Genomic DNA, 19,429 nt, shown 5'->3' with positions numbered 1-19,429 from the left:
AAAAAAAGAGGAAAAAAGAGAATAAAATATTAAAAAAGAAGAAAAAAGAGAAAAAAAATATTAAAAAAGAAAAAAAAAGGAAGAAAATGTTAAAAAAGAGAAAAAGAAGATGAAAAAAAGAAAAAAAAGAGGAAAAAAGAGAAAAAAAGAGGAAAAAAGAGAATAAAATATTAAAAAAGAAGAAAAAAGAGAAAAAAAATATTAAAAAAGAAAAAAAAAGGAAGAAAATGTTAAAAAAGAGAAAAAGAAGATGAAAAAAAGAAAAAAAAGAGGAAAAAAGAGAAAAAAAGAGGAAAAAAGATGAAAAGAAAGATGACAAAAAGATGGAAAAAAGATGAAAAAAAGATAAAATATTAAGAAAGAAAAAAAGAGGAAAAAAGAGGAAAAAAAAAGAAATAAAATAGAGAAAAAAGATAAAAAAGAGGAATAAAAAGGGTTAGGCAGAGATGAACATGTACAAACACTGTCCAATGAATCATTAACCAACTGAAAAACTACCAAGCATCTTAAACTTTTATTAATTAACTAAATGCGATATGTAAACCATGTTAGTTTTTCTTACTTCCGCCCGGAAGTGACATTAAATGCAACAATATATAAAACGATTTAATATATATTAAACATTAATAAAAAACATGAATAACTAGGTATGAAATATGACCAGGGGCCACATAAAAACTCCTGGTGTCCCCCAGGGATCAGTGCTCGGAGCCCTCCTTTTCATCATCTTCCTCCTTCCTAAAATCGCTCCTTCTTCAGAAATGGGAACCGTTTCTAAACCGCTTTGGGTGTCGTTTTGTTTCAGATTATTGATCATTTTAAGACCATGAACCGGTCATCGTGTAAGCAGGAACTTCATGAAGGCGATCGCGGGGAATTCTCCCAAATCCAGAGACCAAATCCAGGTTCAAAGCAACAAAAGGGCGTCGACCTCCGTGAGTTAACGGGTTTCCTGCATTAATTAGCCGGTTAGATCAGCAGGTTCAACTGAAAACATTCACATCACAACCCGCCCCCTTCTCCTCTGGTGTCCCCCAGGGGTCAGCGCTCGGACCCCTCCTTTTCATCATCTTCCTCCTTCCTCCCCAGGGTTTTCCGTAAATCTATCATCCATTTTCATTGCTATGCTGACGACGCCCAGCTCTACCTGTCCATCAACTCTCACTCTATCATAATAATAATAATAATAATAATAATACATTTTATTTGAAGGCGCCTTTCTGAGCACTCAAGGTCGCCGTACAATAGTTAAAAACAGTGTAACACAATAATAAAAGCTAGGGGGTAAACAAATACTCAGAATAAAAACCACAACAACGACACAACGACACAGTGCAAGTGGGGTCAGAGGGAGAAGGCAGTTCTGAACAGGTGGGTTTTCAGTTTGGATTTGAAGTGAGGGAGTGAGGTGGTGTTCCTGAGATCCGGTGGTAGGCTGTTCCAGAGACGGGGAGCAGAGCGGCTGAATGCTCTGCTCCCCATGGTGGCAAGACGGGCAGGTGGAACAGTCAGGTGGATGGAGGAGGAGGATCTGAGGGTGCGTGAGGGCGTGGCGACGTGGAGGAGGTCCGACAGGTAGGGAGGGGCAAGGTTGTGGATTGACTTAAACGTTAGGAGAAGGATTTTGAAGTCGATTCTGTGTTTTATTGGAAGCCAGTGGAGCTGTTGTAGGACAGGGGTGATGTGGTTGATGGATGGGGTCCTTGAGATGATGCGGGCAGCTGAATTCTGAACTAACTGGAGTTTGTGGAGGAATTTGTGAATGACACCGGAGAGGAGAGAGTTACAGTAATCAAGGCGAGAAGTGACGAGGCTATGCACGAGAATAGAAGTGGTGTGGGGGGTGAGGGAGGGGCGGAGGCGGTTGATATTGCGCAGGTGGAAATAAGCGGACCGGGTAATGTTGTTGATATGAGAATGAAAAGATAGGGTACTGTCGAGGATGACACCCAGACTCTTTACCTGTGGGGAGGGGGAAACAGTGGAGTTGTCAATGAGTATAGGGAAACTGTCGGTTTTGGATAGTGTTGATTTAGAACCAATGAGGAGGACCTCGGTTTTGTCACTGTTTAGTTTGAGGAAGTTGGAAGAGAACCAGGATTTGATATCGGTTAGGCAGTCAGCGAGGGACGAAGGTGGGAGGGTGGAGGTGGGCTTACTGGAGAGGTAGAGCTGGGTGTCATCCGCGTAGCAGTGAAAGCTGATGTTGTACTTACGGAAGATGTTGCCGAGGGGGAGAAGATAGATGATGAAAAGGAGGGGCCCCAGGACAGAGCCCTGGGGCACACCTGAAGTGACAGGGGAAGGCTGGGATGTGAAAGATTTAAGTTGAATGAACTGAGTGCGGCTTGTGAGGTAGGAAGTGAACCAGTTTAGAGGAGTGTGGGTGATGCCGATGGCGCGAAGTCTATTGAGGAGGGTGGGGTGGCTGATGGTGTCGAAGGCCGCACTCAGGTCAAGGAGGATGAGGATAGTGAGTAAACCAGAATCAGCTGCCATGAGGAGGTCGTTAGTTATTTTTACAAGTGCAGTTTCGGTGCTATGGAGGGGGCGGAAGCCAGACTGGAATTGTTCATACAGATTGTTAAGTGATAAATGGTGCTGGAGTTGTGCAGCGACTATTTTCTCGAGGATCTTGGAAATGAAGGGCAGGTTTGAGATAGGACGGAAATTATTGAAGTTGGTAGGGTCTGCACCAGGTTTTTTCAGGATTGGGGTTATTGCAGCAATTTTGAATGATGAAGGAACTGTTCCAGTGGTGAGAGAGGAGTGGATGATGGCAGAAATGAGGGGGACCAGAGAAGGGAGGCAGGATTTAACCAGGACTGTCGGGAGGGGGTCCAGTTGACATGTGGTGGGCTTGGACCTGTGTATGAGGTCAGAGATCTCTGAGAAGGTGGGGAGCTCAAAGGAGGAGAAGGGGTGGGTGGGCGGGTGGAGATCGGAAGTGACGCTGAGGGAGGTAGAACCAAGGTCCTGGTGGATTTGCAGGATTTTGGTGTTGAAGAAAGACAGTAGAGAGTTACAGAAGGCAGTTGAGTAGAGATGGGGTGGTATAGAGACTGGGGAACGGGTGATATTGTTGAATATTGAAAACAGTGACTTGGTGTTGCCTGCGTTTGAACAGATTATGCTGGAGTAGTAGTTTGATTTGGATTTGGTAATACAGTCCCGGTAATGTATAAGGTGATCTTTGTACATTTCTTTGTGGACAGACAGACCAGTTTTATTGCGAAGCCGTTCGAGCTGTCTGCCTTTGGCTTTCATGAGCCGAAGGTCAGGCGTAAACCAGGGAGCAGAAAGGGTGAAAGAAACAGATCTGGTTTTTAGTGGAGCGAGAGAGTCGAGAATATCATGGAGTCCTGTATTGTAATATGAAACCAGCTGTTCAGGGGTGGTTAAATCTGCAAAGTCCAAGAAGTTGTCGACACTAGAGGAGAAAGAATCCAGATTTATGTCCTTAATATTTCGGAAGGAGATGAGACGTGGGGACTTAGTGGTGGACAGAGTGAGATCGATGTTGAATGAGAGGAGGAAGTGGTCGGTGATGGGGAGTTCAGCTGCAGCACAGTCAGAAGGGGTGACACCAGAGCAGCAAATTAAATCCAAAATGTGTCCTTTGGAGTGTGTGGAGAAGTGGGTGTGCTGCTGAAATCCAGAGCTCTCAAGACAGGATGTAAAGTCTTTTGTGAGAGGATGGTTTATATTGTCCATGTGTATGTTAAAATCTCCCAGCAATATTGTGTTTGGTGAGAGAGTGGAAAGGTGTGTGAGAAAAGCAGCAAAGTCATTTAAGAACTCGCCATTTGGTTTCGGGGGGCGGTAAAGGGTTGCAATGGTTGTGGGAGTGGGTCCAGACAGTTGACATACTGTGGATTCAAAGGAGCTGAAGGCAGGGACAGACAGCGGCGAGACTTTCAAGGTCTCGCGGTAAATTATCGCGAGACCTCCTCCCCGCCCGGTACAGCGGGGTTGACAGATGTAAACAAACCCCGGAGGAGTTGCGTCGTTGAGATGGGAAAAGTCATTGGGCTGTTGCCATGTCTCAGTTAGACAAATTAAATCAAACTTACGGTCGCTGAGGAGATCCTGGATGAGATGCCCCTTGTTGGTGAGTGAGCGGATGTTTAGAAGACCGAAGTTGACAGCGGCGGTGCCGCGCTTGACAGCTGAATTAGCCGACCGGGCTAGGCTGGCTAGGACGCTGTGGTTGGCAGATCGGCCGGTGTAGAGTGGGGAGCGACGGGAGTTGGACCAAATGGACTTAATTGAGTTCGAGGAATCCTCTCGGAAGCACCGGCGGGACCCCCGGTGGATGTATCTCCGCTTGGGCAGGAAGGTGATGTCCGGGTGGAGGTGCAGTCCAGTCGGCGGAGGCTCGCGCAGATGGAAGCGCAGTCTCAGGAGCTCCACCGCTGAGTACTGGAGCAGTCCAGTCACGGGCTGGCGAGCGAGCAACATTAGAATCCAGGCAAGCACGGACCAGATGTAGATCCCGTCAGACCACATTGTTGGTGGGGACTCGTCTTGGGCAACGCGAGGTGAGCAGGTCCTGATGGGGCTCGGTGGCCGCCGGAGCAGAGCAGGTGAGCAAGCGTTGCAAACACAGCCACGTAGGAGTGACAATCGAGCCGTTTAGTCGTTACGAGTAAGTAGAGGACTTTTACCCGAGTGACCACAGATGCACAGTCAGATGTGGGTCGTGAGACAGCGAAAAGACAAATAAATTTAGAAGTGCAGGTGAGCAGCGGCAGCCAGTCGCGCCAGCGTTCACTCATCCGCCGATATCATCACCTTCAAATCCCGCCTTAAAACTCACCTCTTCAGACATGCAAACTCACAACAATCTTGGGACTGGAATGACCTCACTATTGTATCTGCAGGAGTTCTCGTGGATTTTTTTGTTTTTCTTCTGACGAAAGGAAGGCCTTTTTTCCCCCTAAACGTGCCCCAAAAGTCACCAAATGTATACGCAAGCCAGGCCTGGTGAAAAATGTGATATTTAATGGTTTGCATTAATGGGCGTGGCCTAACGGCTCAACAGCGCCCCCTAGAAAACTTTGTGTCTCAAGCCCCACAATACGGTTTAACGTACATGCACGAAAATCGGTACACACCTGTATCATGTCACAACTTAAAGAAAAGTCTCTTGGCGGAAACCAAACAGGAAGTCGGACATTTTGAATTAATCGTGTAATTTTGGCGCAATTTATGCCACTTCTTCGGCCATTAATACGGCCCGAACCATAACGTGCACCCAGGTGTGTTATACATCAAAATGTGCGTCTCCATCCTGCGACAACGCACATTACTTTTCTCAGTCAAAAGCGTTACCGTGGTGACGCTAGACGCCCAAAAGCGCGCCCACCCTTCTTCTGATTGGTCGATATTTGATAGTTCCTATTTTCCACCATATTTTTTGAATGGTTTGACATAAAGAGTCATGGGTGGAGTCATCGGACTCAGTATTGAGTCCTTGATCTTTATGGGTGAAAATTGCATGCGTGAGGGCCCGTTCATCGCTGCTTGCAGCCTTAATTCTTAGTTGTAACTGGATGACAAGCGTTATTAACATGCATAAGAATCTTGGCTGGTTAATGGTTAGTGACAGATGACCCCGCGTGACCCCGAGTCCTGGGTTCCCCACAACCAGTTCCAGCCGGCTCCATCCAGAGCTCTGGAGACGAGTCAAACGCTGAGTCATCAGAAAGCCGGAGGGCTCGTCCGGCGCTGGATTTATTTTTCTGGCTCGATTTTGAGTTTTGCGAAACATCCAAGAAAGAGAAGAAGAGGGAGATCAGGAACTTTGGCCGCGGTTGCCGTGGAAGCAGCTGCTGTTTCCCTGGTTTCCATCAGAATCCTGCAGAGAGGAGGGTCTTCTGGCGTTTTCAGGCGTCTCCATTTGTTTCACGGAGCGGTCAAAAGGAATATTCATTCATGTGCGATGAATGACTCTCCCCAGGAAATGTGACAAGGCAGCTCGGGAGGAAAACAGGAAATGTGACAACGCGGCTCGGAGGAAAACAGGAAATGAGAAACGTGTTTGTTGGTCTCTGTTCTGAGGAGATTCTGTCCAGCGATACGAACGTTCCCGCCGGACTCTGGGAGAGAAACCAAGCTGTCAGATCCGGCTGCTTTTCTCCGGGAGGGGTTTGTTCTTTCCTTTTGAAATGTACTTTTCCGTCAACAGAACCGGACGGTGGCGTCCAAACGGAGGCCGGGCCGACGGGGAGGAATCCAGACGCCGGAACTGGAGCACGCTGCGGGTTTTAGTGGGGCATTTAAGACGCTTTACTTATTTATATAGCACCTTTCATGCAGATAAAATGCAACACAAAGTGCTTTACATTAAAAAGAGAAAAGAAACAATCCCCCGGCCTTGACCCCCCACTCCCCGTACCCTCATGTGTGTGGGGGCCAACGATTATTTTTAAAACGATTAATCAGGCAATCATGTGTGATACAAAACTATACATATACATATATGTATATATATACATACATATAATATAGCATAATATATATATATATATATATATATATATATATATATATATATATATATATATATATATATATATATATATATATATATATATATATGTATATATATATATAATGCTCCATACTATATGAAACGATTACAATAATAAGAATAATTGTTGTTGTAATAATAATATTTGTATACCAAAAAATGTAATGATTGGTCTTTGGTTTCCTTTTGTTTTCACTCTTTTAGAGATTATTTTTGATTATTTACTTTCTCTGTTAGTTTTTTTTCCGAGATCCATCTTCTGTTTGTTTTTTACTTGATTTTTCTGTCATATTTACATTTGTCTTCTTTCTTGTTTTTTCCGTCCGTCCGTCCGTCCGTCCGTGACAGGTTCCAGTTTGTTCATGTACATGAGGTTTCTTCAGAACAGTCAAGCGTCTGCTATGGTGTTCCGCAGGGTTCAGTGCTAGGGCCAATCTTGTTCAGTTTATACATGCAGCCATTGGGAAGTATAATCCAGAATCACGGCATACACTTTCATTGTTATGCTGATGATACGCAGCTCTACTTGTCTATGAAGCCGGATGAAACAGAACCGTTAGTTAAACTTCAGGCATGTCTTAGGGACATCAAGGACTGGATGTCCAGACATTTCTTGCTTCTAAATTCAGATAAAACAGAGGTTATCATTCTTGGTCCAGAGCATCTTAGGAAGGGACTAGATGGTGTTGCGATGGCTTCCAGTGCAACTGTGAGAAACCTTGGTGTTGTTTTCGATCAGGATTTGTCGTTTAAACCATATGTTAATCAGGTTTGTAAAATAGCCTTTTTCCATCTCCGTAATATTGCAAAAATTAGGAAAATCCTCTCGCAGAGTGATGCAGAAAAACTAGTTAATGCGTTTGTATCTTCTAGACTGGATTACTGTAATGTGTTGTTAGCAGGATGTCCAAGTAATTTGCTGAATAGGCTCCAGCTGATCCAGAATGCAGCAGCACGAGTGCTGACAGGAATCAGCAGGAGAGACCACGTCTCTCCAGTGTTAGCGTCGCTCCATTGGTTACCCGTAAAATTCAGAATCCAATTTAAAATTTTATTACTTGCATATAAAGCCCAAAACGGCTTAGCTCTGCATTATTTACAAGACCTGATAGTGCCTTATGTTCCTGGCAGAGCTCTCCGCTCTCAGAGTGCAGGTTTACTCGTAGTTCCTAGAGTATCTAAATGTAGATTTGGAGGGCGGGCGTTCTGCTATCAGGCACCATTACTATGGAACCAACTTCCAATCTGGGTTAAGGAGGCTGACACCACCTCCACCTTTAAAACTAAACTTAAAACATTTCTGTTTAGTAAAGCCTATAGTTAGTGTTTAGTAAACCTCTAGCTGGTGTTGGTAAATCTCTAGGTAGTGTAAACTCTAGTGTGTTAGAGTCAGTAGTCATAGTTGCAGCTATAGAACAAGACTATAATAGTTAGTCTCAAATATAGCTTTGCGGTAGATATGCTGCTATAGGCCTATGCTGCAGGGGGCACCGACATGATCCGCTGGGCGGTGCCTCTCACCCTTCTTCTCCTCTCCTCTTCCCTTCCTCTCTTCTCCATTTCCATTTTTATTTATTGTATATATCTCATAGCTATCATTTTTGTCCATCGTTCCTGTAGTTTCTTGTGCTGGCCCCCCTTTTTTCTCTTTTGTGCATGTTTGCAGGCCGGAGCCTCGGGAGCTGCGTGCTGGCCTGTGTTCCCGGTTATGTTCATGTTCTGGGTCTCTGGAAAGCGTCTGGAGACATCTGTTGTATTAGACGCTATATAAATAAAATTGAATTGAACTGAATTGAATCCCTCCATCCATCCATCCATCCATCCATCCATCCATCCATCCATCCATCCATCCATCATCCATCCATTGAGTCCCTCTCTTGAGGAACCAAGATTCACAAATGAAACAGACCCGGGTTCTCGTCGTAAACACCAACGGGTGTTTCATGAGAGCTTGTTGCTATGACGACCAGAGTTTCCAGTTTCCTGACCGTTCCCAGGTCCAACAATCACCACCAGCAGGTAAAACGAAAACACCAACAATCATCATCAGCAGGTAAAACCAGAACACCAACAATCAACACCAAAACACCAACAATCAACACCAAAACACCAACAATCACCACCAGCAGGTAAAACCAGAACACCAACAATCACCACCAGCAGGTAAAACCAAAACACCAACAATCACCACCAGCAGGTAAAACCAGAACACCAACGATCACCACCAGCAGGTAAAACCAAAACACCAACAATCACCACCAGCAGGTAAAACCAAAACACCAACAATCACCACCAGCAGGTAAAACCAAAACACAATCACCACCAGCAGGTAAAACCAAAACACCAACAATCACCACCAGCAGGTAAAACCAAAACACCAACAATCACCACCAGCAGGTAAAACCAGAACACCAACAATCACCACCAGCAGGTAAAACCAAAACACCAACAATCACCACCAGCAGGTAAAACCAAAACACCAACAATCACCACCAGCAGGTAAAACCAAAACACCAACAATCACCACCAGCAGGTAAAACCAAAACACCAACAATCACCACCAGCAGGTAAAACCAAAACACCAACAATCACCACCAGCAGGTAAAACCAAAACACCAACAATCACCACCAGCAGGTAAAACCAAAACACAATCACCACCAGCAGGTAAAACCAGAACACCAACAATCACCACCAGCAGGTAAAACCAAAACACCAACAATCACCACCAGCTGGTAAAACCAAAACACCAACAATCACCACCAGCAGGTAAAACCAAAACACCAACAATCACCACCAGCAGGTAAAACCAGAACACCAACAATCACCACCAGCAGGTAAAACCAAAACACAATCACCACCAGCAGGTAAAACCAAAACACCAACAATCAACACCAGCAGGTAAAACCAGAACACCAACAATCACCACCAGCAGGTAAAACCAGAACACCAACAATCACCACCAGCAGGTAAAACCAAAACACAATCACCACCAGCAGGTAAAACCAAAACACCAACAATCAACACCAGCAGGTAAAACCAGAACACCAACAATCACCACCAGCAGGTAAAACCAGAACACCAACAATCACCACCAGCAGGTAAAACCAAAACACCAACAATCACCACCAGCAGGTAAAACCAAAACACCAACAATCACCACCAGCAGGTAAAACCAAAACACCAACAATCACCACCAGCAGGTAAAACCAAAACACCAACAATCACCACCAGCAGGTAAAACCAAAACACCAACAATCACCACCAGCAGGTAAAACCAAAACACCAACAATCACCACCAGCTGGTAAAACCAAAACACCAACAATCACCACCAGCAGGTAAAACCAAAACACCAACAATCACCACCAGCAGGTAAAACCAAAACACCAACAATCACCACCAGCAGGTACAACCAAAACACCAACAATCACCACCAGCAGGTAAAACCAAAACACCAACAATCATCACCAGCAGGTAAAACCAAAACACCAACAATCATCACCAGCAGGTAAAACCAAAACACCAACAATCACCACCAGCAGGTAAAACCAAAACACAATCACCACCAGCAGGTAAAACCAGAACACCAACAATCACCACCAGCAGGTAAAACCAAAACACCAACAATCACCACCAGCTGGTAAAACCAAAACACCAACAATCACCACCAGCAGGTAAAACCAAAACACCAACAATCACCACCAGCAGGTAAAACCAGAACACCAACAATCACCACCAGCAGGTAAAACCAAAACACAATCACCACCAGCAGGTAAAACCAAAACACCAACAATCACCACCAGCAGGTAAAACCAGAACACCAACAATCACCACCAGCAGGTAAAACCAGAACACCAACAATCACCACCAGCAGGTAAAACCAAAACACCAACAATCACCACCAGCAGGTAAAACCAAAACACCAACAATCACCACCAGCAGGTAAAACCAAAACACCAACAATCACCACCAGCTGGTAAAACCAAAACACCAACAATCACCACCAGCTGGTAAAACCAAAACACCAACAATCACCACCAGCTGGTAAAACCAAAACACCAACAATCACCACCAGCAGGTAAAACCAAAACACCAACAATCACCACCAGCAGGTAAAACCAAAACACCAACAATCACCACCAGCAGGTACAACCAAAACACCAACAATCACCACCAGCAGGTAAAACCAAAACACCAACAATCATCACCAGCAGGTAAAACCAAAACACCAACAATCACCACCAGCAGGTAAAACCAAAACACCAACATCTAGCAGAGTTTTGGACCGGAGTAGAACCAGTTTCCCCCGGTTCTGATCCACTGCTGTCTATAAACAAAAACCTGATTCTGAGTCGGACACTGGTCGTACTCCTACCTCATCCCGTTATCGTACTCGTACCTCATCTCATTATCATCCTCGTACCTCATCCCGTTATCGTATCGTACCTCATCTCATTATCATCCTCGTACCTCATCCCGTTATCGTATCGTACCTCATCTCATTATCATCCTCGTACCTCATCCCGTTATCGTACCAGATCTGGGACCACTTTGGTCCTCAGACTCTTCAGAAACACAAACACGTGAACAAGAAGGTTGAAGCCGCGGTTTTCTCACCTCTGATCTTTGGTCTTTCCAAGAATGAAGAACGATCCGGAACGACCCGTCAGGTCTGAGGCATCTCTGGTTTTGTTCCTGGTCCTGCTGCAGGTTTACGAGGTTCCTGGTCCTGCTGCAGGTTTACGAGGTTCCTGGTCCTGCTGCAGGTTTACGAGGTTCTGCTGGGACTCACCGAGGCCTCATGTCCTCAGGTGAACTCCTTTAGTCCGGGTTACCGGGTTCTGCCGGACCAGATTCCACCAGGTTCCTCCAGGCTCCTCCAGGCTCCTCCAGGCTCCTCCAGGTTCCTCCGGGTTCCTTCGGCGGGCCACGTTCTCCACGTTCCTCTCCCTCCCGGCTCAGCTCTCTGAATGCTCGGCTGCTTGTTTCCTGTTTGTTTTATTTTGGAGCTGCAGCAGGAAATGGTCATCTTTTCCTCTCCAGCCCCTCCGTCGTCCCCGACGACCCCCAGCAGCACAGACACTTAAAGACTACGGATCACCGTCATACAGTACAAGTACAAGTACGAGGTGATACATGTACAATCAGGCATTTAGAAAATACTTTAATCAACTTAAAAATTAAAGAATAAAGTCCAGGTACCTTAAGAAAGAGATCTTGAAGTCAGTAGACGGAAGAAGTAAGAGATAAAACAAGACAGTGCAGAGAGAACGATAATGGGACGAGGTACGAGTACGATAACGGGATGAGGTACGATAACGGGATGAGGTACGAGTACGATAACGGGATGAGGTACGAGTACGATAACGGGATGAGGTACGAGTACGAGATGAGGTACGAGTACGATAACGGGATGAGGTACGAGTACGATAACGGGATGAGGTACGAGTACGATAACGGGATGAGGTACAAGTACGATAACGGGATGAGGTACGATACGATAACGGGATGAGGTACGAGTACGATAACGGGATGAGGTACGATAACGAGATGAGGTACGAGTACGATAACGGGATGAGGTACGATAACGAGATGAGGTACGATACGATAACGGGATGAGGTACGAGTACGATAACGGGATGAGGTACGAGTACGATAACGGGATGAGGTACGAGTACGATAACGGGATGAGGTACGATAACGAGATGAGGTACGAGTACGATAACGGGATGAGGTACGAGTACGATAACGGGACGAGGTACGAGTACGATAACGGGATGAGGTACGAGTACGATAACGGGATGAGGTACGATAACGAGATGAGGTACGAGTACGATAACGGGATGAGGTACGAGTACGATAACGGGATGAGGTACGAGTACGATAACGGGATGAGGTACCAGTACGATAACGGGATGAGGTACGAGTACGATAACGAGATGAGGTACGAGTACGATAACGGGATGAGGTACGAGTACGATAACGGGATGAGGTACCAGTACGATAACGGGATGAGGTACGAGTACGATAACGGGATGAGGTACGAGTACGATAACGGGATGAGGTACGAGTACGATAACGGGATGAGGTACGATAACGAGATGAGGTACGATAACGAGATGAGGTACGAGTACGATAACGGGATGAGGTACGAGTACGATAACGGGATGAGGTACGATAACGGGATGAGGTACGATAACGGGACGAGGTACGAGTACGATAACGAGATGAGGAACGAGTACGATAACGAGATGAGGTACGAGTACGATAACGGGATGAGGTACGAGTACGATAACGGGATGAGGTACAAGTACGATAACGGGACGAGGTACGAGTACGATAACGAGATGAGGTACGAGTACGATAACGGGATGAGGTACGAGTACGATAACGGGATGAGGTACGAGTACGATAACGGGATGAGGTACGAGTACGATAACGAGATGAGGTACGATACGATAACGAGATGAGGTACGAGTACGATAACGGGATGAGGTACGAGTACGATAACGGGATGAGGTACGAGTACGATAACGGGATGAGGTACGAGTACGATAACGGGATGAGGTACGAGTACGATAACGGGATGAGGTACGATAACGGGATGAGGTACGAGTACGATAACGGGACGAGGTATGAGTACGATAACGGCAGGGCTGTACAGTGCGACAGTTTTCATCTCATTTGGGAATAAAAATCATCCGGTGCGAAGAGAAATATGTATCCACTCGCATTTGTGCGAGTGAGTTGCGCTGGGGTCATGTTAAAAAAAGTGTGAAAATCAATATGAATGTCTCTTGACCGACATCAGCCTTTCTCCACCGGGGTGTCGTCAAAAAATTACCTATTCTGACATTTCATATATAAATACGGTATTTTCGCGACCGAACCTAAAGGCGCCGTCTACAGACACACACACACACACACACACACACACACACAGCACACACACACACGCGCGCGCGCCGCAGAACACACACACACACACACACACACACACACACACACGCGCGCGCGCCGCAGAACACACACACAGCACACAAGTGTGCGTATTTGAAAATAGAGCAGGAGCAAAACTTTGTTTGATTGTACTTTATTTCAGTTTTTACATTAATCAAACCCATCAAAGTCCTCATCCTCTGTTTCTGCATTAAAGAGCTCCGCTAAATCAACTGTGCCAGTCCGAAATTCCTCGCTGTCAGAGTCACGTTCCGTGCCGTGCGGCGCATCGGACTTGCCGGCTTTTGCAAAAGCTTGCAAAATAGTCCCAGCAGACACGTTAGCCCACGCGTCAACAATACATCTGCAAACTGTGGCATAACTTGCCCGGCGCTGCTTTCCACTGTTGGTGAAACTGTGTTCTCCCTCGGTCATCCATCTCTCCCACGCCGCTGCAGCCTTAAGGCTGATTTATGGTTCCACGTTACACCAACGCAGAGTCTACGCCGTAGGGTACGCGGCGACGCGCACGTACGGTGCACTTCGCCGCGTACCCTACGGCGTAGACTCTACGTCGATTTAACGCGGACCATAAATCAGGCTACACTTTGAACGGCCGGTGTTCTGCCAATTTTTGCTCCCTGCTGAGAAATGCTACTTTTTGCTTCTGCGCACGCGCACAGTCGATTTTCAAAATATGCATCATTTCTTGCACTATGTAAAATGGATAATATGGGATGCTGAGTATTTGATCCTTCAAAATACACTAGACCCAGAACAGAATTAAAAATTCTGTCCGGCGGGTCTTCATGTCTCCACCACAGAGGATCTCATGCGGATCAGCACTGAGGGATGTCCATTAGAAACATTCCACCCAACAAATTCTGCAGTCCATTGGCTTTCCTACGATAACGGGATGGGGTACGAGTACGAGTACGATAACGGGACATGGCACTGAAAGATGTAGCTCTCCCCTGGAGCTGTGGTGCGAGAGTTCCTCCTAGGGTGAAATGTAAAAACTGGCAGGAGCTGGATTTCCAGGCAGTTTCAAGGGAATAGTTCACGAAACAGCGATGGAAACTCCGTCCTCACATGCACATACAGGTCACATGACGTATGTTGTTTCTCCGTAGGGACCGGCCTCCTTGGTCGGGATGTTGCCTAGCAACCAGGTAAGGCACCACCTGACTGAACTCTGCAGAGGTTATAGTTGAATAAATGTACAATCTGATTTATTAACAGATTTGCACTGAGGATTGTCTTTCAAATATGCAAAATAGCCCTTATTAGTTGATAAGTTTGTCTCAAGGAATATGCAAGATATGGCGTTTACACACTATTTTTCACAAAACTGGAAGGAAGAAAATGTAAATAGATTAAAATAGCATAGCCTACATTGTGATTTATCCAACCTGGAGATTACTTCTGTTTTTAATACGTTTCAATTGAAGGTACAAAGTTAAAGAAATCAACATTTATTAAAAAATGAATGGAATCACTTTCAACATTCAAAACATATTATTACTCAACGAAATACTCAAGCTCAATTGTGTAATTGTGTTAAACTCCACAAAATCATGGCTGGATTATCCTGACCTTGCTCGATTTTTTACAGAAGGGGCTCGAATGGCGACATGAAACTAAATGAAACACGAGCCGCTCCAACAACGGTCAATGTGTTTGGGTGCACATGCGCCATCTAGTGGGGAAACGTGGGCATTGCAGGGAAAAGTGGAAAATGAACAAGGTTTTTATTATAATTTATAATTTGGACGAGTCCGGCGGGCCGGATTAAAAAGCCTAACCCTACCCCGTATGTGCCCGGGGGCCGTAGTTTCCCATGTCTGTTCTAGTCGTCCTGAGGTTCTGGATCCACCGAGACCCGGTACGATCTGTGACCTCAGACCTCACGACCTCACGACCTCCAGAAACCTCTCAAACATGAGCGTGAGGTGTGGGCTCAAATTAAAGCCATAAATATTTTGTATCTGTAAATAAACTTTGTTCTTGTAGAAAATTTGTGCATGTGCAAAAAATATTTGTACTTGTAGAAATATTTTGTGCATTTGCAAAAAAAATTGGTACTTGTAGAAATATTTTGTGCATGTGTAGAACATTTTTGTAGCTGTGGAATTAATTTGGGTTTTTTCGGGTTTATTTTCGGGTTTTTTTTCGGGTGTTTCGGGTTTTTTTCTGTTTTTTTTTTCGGTTGTGTTTCAGGTTTATTTTCGGGTTTTTTCGGGTTTATTTTCGGGGTTTTTTCAGGTTTTTCGAGTTTATTTTCCGGGGTTTTTTCTGGTGTGTTTCGGGTTTATTTTCGTTTTTTTTTTGTTTTTTTTGTGTTAAGAACTTGATCCCACATAGGAGTAATTCATGTTATATCAGCTATAGAGAACAAGGTAGTGCCGAAAAACAATATATATCCCCCCAATGTTGCACACAGACGAATTAATTCCACAGCTACAAAAATGTTCTACATGCACAAAATATTTCTACAAGTACAAATATTTTTTGCACATGCACAAAATATCTCTACAAGTACAAAGTTTATTTACAGATACTAAATATTTATGGCTTTAATTTGAGCCCATAGTGAGGACGCTTCTGTTAGGAATTGTTTGCAAACATCTACAACATTCACGAAGGCCCAACAGGGAACCCAGGGACGATCGGTGGATCCCCGTGAGTCTCCCCTCGTACGTCTCTGATGGTCCTAGACCAGGGCTCTTCAACCGGGGGTCCGCGGTGCCTAGGGGGGGCGCGGAGGTCCTGCAGGGGGTCCAACAACTTAACAAGAAATAAAGGCCATTTTAACCAAAATAATTTGTGAGAGTTGAAATAAAAAAAATAAAAAATAAAAAAAAAAAAAAAAAAATATATATATATATATATATATATATATATATATTTATATATATATATATATATATATATATATATATATATATATATATATATATATATATATATATATATATATATATATATATATATATATATATATATATATATATATATATATATATATATATATATATATATATAGGCTATATATATGATTGAGAAAACATATACAATATAACTCTACATAAATGATTCCCCTGACCTGAGTCATGTGACTAATGTCAACTTTAGAGCAAAAAAACAGCTAGCTAGCTGGTTAAGAAAAGAAAATTCATTGCTAAATTGACTTGTCTATTTCATATTTAACGCTAGTTAGACCTGAAGGATAAATTAACTTTATTTCATATTTAACTAGTTAGACCTGAAGGATAAATTAGTGACAATAACGAAGTCTAAAGCTGGAGATTGTAACGTTGCAGCTCGGCCTAACGTTACTCCTTCCACGTCTGACGAGGACAAAGTTTCATCAACCGTAAACACGTGTAGCTAAAAACCCAGTCAGGAATTATAGAAGCAGAATAAAACACATTCAACAGTTATTATTATAATTAAAGCTGCAAGCAGCGATGAACGGGCCCTCGCACTCACGTCCACCGCCCCCCATAAGCATATCAGAAATGACACCACCCACGACTCTCTATGTCAACCCATTCAAAAGTTATAGCAGAAAAAAGGAACAACCAATCAGAGGAAGGGGCGGGGCTAATTCAGGCCAATGAAGGACTCATTACAGAGTCCCATGACACCACCCACAACTTCCTATGTCAAACCATTCAAAAGTTATGGCAGAGAAAAGTATTCTAGGGGGCGCTGTTGAGCCGTTAGGCCACGCCCATTAATGCAAACCATTAAATATCAAATGTATCACCAGGCCTGGCTTGCATGCAAAATTTGGTGACTTTTGGAGAACTATCAAATATGGACCAATCAGATGAAGGGGACGAGCGCTTTTTCACGTCTAGCGTCGCCACGGTAACACTTTTGAAAGAGAAAAGTAATGTGCGTCGTCGCAGGAAAGAGACGCACAACTTGATGTAAAAAAACACAAAATTTGCTTACAAAAATTTCAGCATCCTGCCAGGCTCGAACTCCCAACCACCAGCACCAAAGACCGCAATGATCTGGTTGAGCTATATCTCAGCTGATACCTCACTTTGACTTACTGGATTAGCACAGACCAAGATAGCGATATAATGTCTGGAACTTTTTTTTCCTAATTTTTTAAATATTTGTAAGGTATAAATATTAGTAAAACACTACTATTTTATTATTACTTTTTCTGTAACCATTCTACCGAGGTTCTAATCGGGCTGAGCAAGGGGCTATTTCTAACGTCACCACATTACAACAGCTGATTGGTCGTGGGGCGGGGCCGTCATCACCCTACTCGCCACTGATTGGTCGGGGGGCGGGGCCGTCATCACCCTACTCGCCACTGATTAGTCGGGGGGCGGGGCCGTCATCACCCTACTCGCCACTGATTGGTCGGGGGGCGGGGCCGGCAGACGTTTGAATCAGGAAGCGGGAATCAAACCATTAAAAAGTTATAGCAGAAAAAAGGGACAACCAATCAGAAGAAGGGGCGGGGCTAATTAAGGCCAACGAAGCTTAAGGACTCATTACTGAGTCCCATGACACCATCCACAACTTCCTATGTCAAACCATTCAAAAGTTATGGCAGATAAAAGTATTCTAGGGGGCGCTGTTGAGCCGTTAGGCCACGCCCATTAATGCAAACCATGAAATATCAAATGTATCGCCAAGTCTGACTTGCATGCAAAATTTGATTACTTTTGGAGAACTATCAAATATGGACCAATCAGATGAAGGGGGGGCGCGCCTTTTGGCGTCTAGCGTCGCCACGGTAACACTTTTGAAAGAGAAAAGTAATGCGTGTAGTCCAGGATGGAGACGCACATTTTGATGTATAACACACCTGGGTGCACATTACGGTTCGGGCCGTATTAATTGCCGAAGGAATGGCATAAATTGCGCCAAAATTACACAATTAATTCAAAATGGCCGACTTCCTGTTCGGTTTCGGCCATGGCTCCAAGAGACTTTTCTTGAAGTTGTGCCATGATACAGGTGTGTAGTGATTTTCGTGCATGTACGTCAAACCGTATTGTGGGGCTTGAGGCACAAAGTTTTCCGGGGGGCGCTGTTGAGCCATTTTGCCACGCCCATTAATGTAAACCATAAAATATCAAATTTACCGCCAGGCCTGGCTTGCATGCCAAATTTGGTGCCTTTTGGGGAACTATCAAATATGGACCAATCAGATGAAGGGGGGGTGCGCTTGTTGGCGTCTAGCGTCGCCACGGTAAAACTTTTGAAAGAGAAAAGTAATGCGTGTAGTCGCAGGATGGAGACGCACATTTTGATGTATAACACATCTGGGTGCACGATACGGTTCAGGCCGTATTAATTCTCGAAGGAATGGCATATATTGCTCCAAAATTACGCGATTAATTCAGAATGTTCAAAATGGCCGACTTCCTGTTCGGTTTCGGCCATGGCGCCAAGAGACTTTTCTTTAAGTTGCGACATGATACAGGTGTGTACCGATTTTCGTTCATGTACGTCAAAGCGTATTATGGGGCTTGAGGCACAAAGTTTTTTCGGTCTGAACCAATCAGATGAAGGGTGGGCGCGCTTTTTGGCGTCTAGCGTCGCCACGGTAACGCTTTTGAGAGAGAAAAGTAATGTGTGGTGTCGGAGGATGGAGACGCACATTTTGATGTATAACACACCTGGGTGCTTGTTACGGTTCGGGCCGTATTAACTGCCGAAGGAATGGCATAAATTTCGCCAAAATGACACAATTAATTCAAAATGGCCGACATCCTGTTCGGTTTCGGGCATGACGCCAAGAGACTTTTCTTTAAGTTACGTCATGATACAGGCGTGTACCGATTTTCGTGCATGTACGTCAAACCGTATCGTGGGGCTTGAGGCACAAAGTTTTCAAGGGGGCGCTGTTGAGCCATTTTGCCACGCCCATTAATGCAAACCATTAAATATCAAATTTTTCGCCAGGCCTGGCTTGGGT

At 44.6% G+C, this 19,429-nt stretch overlaps 1 protein-coding gene across 1 annotated transcript in view; it reads right to left on the bottom strand.

Annotated features, from left to right (window-relative positions):
• Window positions 1–11,283, bottom strand: part of LOC133442118 (tumor necrosis factor alpha-induced protein 2-like) — an 84,399-nt gene extending 73,116 nt beyond the window's left edge. The window contains exon 1 of the mRNA XM_061720060.1: window positions 11,152–11,283. The gene's annotated coding sequence lies outside the window, so the exon portion shown is untranslated. The remainder of the gene's footprint in view (window positions 1–11,151) is intronic.
• Between the last annotated feature and the right edge of the window lie 8,146 nt (window positions 11,284–19,429).

This window comes from Cololabis saira, chromosome 4 (genome assembly GCF_033807715.1).
Source record: "Cololabis saira isolate AMF1-May2022 chromosome 4, fColSai1.1, whole genome shotgun sequence".
NCBI classification, from domain to species: domain Eukaryota; kingdom Metazoa; phylum Chordata; class Actinopteri; order Beloniformes; family Belonidae; genus Cololabis; species Cololabis saira.
The sequence above is the reverse complement of the archived record's forward strand: the minus strand, read 5'-3'. Positions and strand labels throughout refer to the sequence as shown.